The 3,702-nt window shown below is 50.3% G+C and overlaps 1 protein-coding gene across 2 annotated transcripts in view; it reads right to left on the minus strand.

Moving 5' to 3' along the window:
• The window catches only part of GPR176 (G protein-coupled receptor 176), an 87,722-nt gene extending 86,106 nt beyond the window's left edge, over positions 1 to 1,616 (minus strand). The window contains exons 1-2 of one of the 2 annotated variants that reach the window (XM_023527739.1): positions 1,154 to 1,616; positions 543 to 1,048 (exon numbers count right to left, since the gene is read on the minus strand). The gene's annotated coding sequence lies outside the window, so the exon portion shown is untranslated. Of the gene's footprint in view, positions 1 to 542; positions 1,068 to 1,153 lie in introns of those variants that run through there. The other variant, XM_011354898.2, reaches the window with a different exon arrangement.
• Between the last annotated feature and the right edge of the window lie 2,086 nt (positions 1,617 to 3,702).

A 3,702-nucleotide genomic window follows, 5' to 3' on the forward strand; every position in this document is an offset into this window, starting at 1 on the left:
GATTTGTTTTGTTTGGGGATTTAAAAATATCCGAAGGTTACCAGAGTTTAACTCCACAGGCTTTTGTTTACCAGCAGGTCGATGTTTCGAACATGCAAGTCATAAAACACGAGCCAAATAAGACTCTTTCAAAAAAATTTTACATATAGGGAGGGAATCGATGGTAGAGAAAAACAGAAGCTTTGTTCCTCGCTATATGTAAACAAGAGCTCCGGCCGGCGCTCCGCCCAGGCACCGGGGAGGTAAGGAATGATGGACACAACCCCGCGCCCATCCCGAAGCGTTCGGCGAGGGCCGCCTTGGGAGGCTGACCTCCGCCTGGACCTGGCACCGTCCCCGGGCCAGGAGAAAGCCCTACCGGAACTCTTGTTTCCATTGTGGGGCTGGAGTCGACCGTCCCTGCTTAACTTCCCTGCAGTTACCCGGGCATTTTTAAACCACCTTCAACTATTTTTCTGCACTTTGCCATACGGAGAATAGATGGGAACCTGTGCCCTCGGGGAAGAGCCCCTCCCCAGGTGGTGCCCCTAGGGACAGCTTACCGAGCAGCGAGCCTATGAAGATGACGACCTGCACAGTGGTAGTGAACTGGCGGTACAGCTGTGCCTCGCCGAACTCCCCGAGCGCGCTGCGGTTGGCGCTGGCCGCCTCGGCCCCCGACCCGTTGCTCGGCTCGCTGGCGTTTCGGGAAATCCAGCTGCCGTTATGCCCCATGGCGAGGCTGGTGCTACGGCGCTGTTCGTAGCCCGCTGGTCCACCCGCCTCCGAGCCCCGCGGCAGTCTCTCCTGCCCGGGGCGCGGAGGGACGCGCGGGTACTTGGAGGAGTCCTGGAGAACCCGGGGCAGTCGCGATCCCCGTCACGTCTCCACATCACCAGCCCAGGAGCCTGGGAGGCGGGGATGGAGGAGGGCGAGGTTGCGCCCCATGCCCACCTGGTTCCCGGTCAGCAGCCACATGAAAGCAGCACGGTCAGAGCCCGCCGGACGTCGTCCGTCCCTCCTCCCGGGTGGTCAGCGCAGCCAAGCCCACTCAGCAGAGATGGAAACACTGAAGGAGGCATTTGATGGTCAAGGAAGGGGCTCTCCGCTCCCGCCGCCCGCTTCTACCTCTACTCCTTCCACCCCGCAAGGGCTGGGGCATCCCCTCGAGTACCGTAGGCTGACGGGCTCAGCCCCACTTTTTAGAGGCAGAACAGCATTTGGCTGAAGCCGGTTTTCAATCCTGTTGGCTTCGAAGCCGGATGGCGATGGGAAACCTGTGAAATTCCCAAGCCAAGTGGTGGAAACCCCGAGGGGAGCCTCGAGTCTCCGACGGCGCCCATGACATTGGCGGAATGCCCTCAATTTTCCCCCAAAAGCCTCGCCCTTAGCATCTGGCCGTACCCCAGGACACCTGCGCGGTCTCCTCCAGTCCAGCCCCTGGCAGGGAGCTCTGACCTCCTACTTCGGCTGCACGGACCCGCTCCCGCAGCCCCTTTGCCTCGGCAAGGCCTAGCGCCCCCTTTCCTGGCCTCGCTCCGCACCCCCGGCAGCTGGGAGAGAGCGTCGCTGCCGTGCGGAAACACAAGAAAACGCTCCTGGAGGAGCAAGGGACGGTTTGCGCGGCTGCGGGACACTCGGAGCTCGCCTAGGGGCGCACGGCCCTCGGCGGTCACGTGACGCGCCGGCCCCGCCCCCCACGCCGAGGCGGCCGCGGGGACGGCGCCATCTTGGCCTTCCTGAGCGTGACTGCCCCGGTCCAGAGCGTGGGAGGCACGGAGGATCCTAGTCTGGACGCGGTGGCCAAACTGGCGGCTCCTTCTAGACTTTGCTTCCTTGACTATTGTCGTTACTTCTCCATGTCTCGTCAGTAGGGGTTCCCTGAGACTTATAATTACATGTTGCTGTCACCTGGGCTAGAAGCCCAGTTTCCTTGCTCTTCAGTTATCCCTTGGGTGTAGCTGAAGCATTTAAGAAAGGGGAAATTTAGGAATCCAGTTCACGGTCTCCTAAACCTTTTTATTAAGTCTCGTTTATAAAAGGTACACGATATAACAACCCGGGTCTGATGAATTCCAGGAATGAAAAGTCGAGAGGGAGCAATTTCCTGTGGGCTGATGCAAAAGGATGGGAAGCGGGGATAACCAAGTAAACAAGAAACAGTAAAAAGAAGTTGAATAGGAAAAGGAATGTGTACAGCATCCAGAGAAAGTGTTTGAAGAAAAGGAGAAATGAGCCAGGAAAAGACAACCAAAGGTTTGCTTGTTTTGACTTAAAGGTAACTGGTTTCATTTTAATAAGTGAGAGATATGGTTGAGGGCTTCGACATATTGATTGATACGACTAGGTCCCATGATAATAACTCTTAACTGATTAATATTTACCAGTGTTATTTCTTGGTTGCCTCATGGCTGATTGTGCTATAATATGGCTACTTCACTTTCACTGGTAAATATTATTACTTGTCTTGAAAGGGCAAAAATCCATGTCTTGTACATCCTTTTAATTATAGTTGGCAATCAGTAATATATTTCAATTGTACCGCATAGTGATTAGAGATTTATATAACTCACAAAGTGATCACCCCAATAAGTCTAGTACCCCTCTTCTCCCTTACATATTATTACTGTGCTAGCTGACTACTGCTTGGCTATCGCCCATGGGAACATAGGTCACCGCCCATGGGAACATAGGTCATCACCCATGGGAACATAACATTCTAACAATAAGCTTTCTGCTTCTGTACCCCCGCTTGCATAATCGACCTGTGGGTTGGCAGTTAGTAAATAGAAGAAAAATAGACCTTCGTGTTTAAGACAGCATGAAGAATGGGATTTAGGACTTAAAAACTCTGTACCTCTACATTTCGGGGCTGCTTAATTTGGGGTCTGCGTACCCCTGGCAGACCCAGCTGGCTGAATAAAGAGTGTGCTTCCTATAACTCACTGGTTTCTGGTGGTCCGTGTGTCTATTGGGGCTGGCGGCCACAACATTACAACATCGTTAACTATTTTCCTTATGCTGCACTTAATATCTCCATGTCTATTTTGTAACTGTCCATTTGTACTTCTTACTCCCTTTGCCCTTTTTTACCATTCCTCCAACGCCTCTCCCCTCTAGTAGCCCTCAAAATATTCTATCTACGAATTTGTTTTCGTTTTTGTAATTTATTTTGTCCTTTAGATTCCACATGTATGTGAAATCATGTGATTGTGTTTATCTGACTTACTTCATTTAACACAATACCCTCTAGGTCCATTAAGGCAGTATTTTTTTCCATCCTCTTCTTTTTAGTTTATGTGTGTCTTTTACTTTGAAGTGAGTCTCTTGTAGGCAGCGTATATAAGGGTCTTTTTATCCATTCAGCCACCCTATCTTTTGGTTGGAGCGCTTAATTCTCTTCCATTTAAGGTACTTATTTGATAGGAATGTAGTTGTTACCATTCTTTATTCCAGTTTTTGATACACGTTTTTTCTTCTTAAAGAAGTTGCTCCAACATTTCCTGTAAGTACTGGCATTGTGTTGATAAATTCCTTTAACTTATTTTTGTCTGGGAAACTCTTTATCTATCCTTTGACTCTAAATGACAGCTTTGCTGGATAAAATATTCTTGGTTGTAGATCTTAAGTTTTCATAATGTCAAATATTTTGTGCTAAGCCCTTCTGTTCTGCATAGTTTCTTTTGAGAAATCAGCTACCAGTTTTATGAGTGCTCCTTTGTA

Source organism: Pteropus vampyrus, unplaced genomic scaffold (assembly GCF_000151845.1).
Source record: "Pteropus vampyrus isolate Shadow unplaced genomic scaffold, Pvam_2.0 Scaffold19, whole genome shotgun sequence".
Taxonomy (NCBI): Eukaryota; Metazoa; Chordata; class Mammalia; order Chiroptera; family Pteropodidae; genus Pteropus; species Pteropus vampyrus.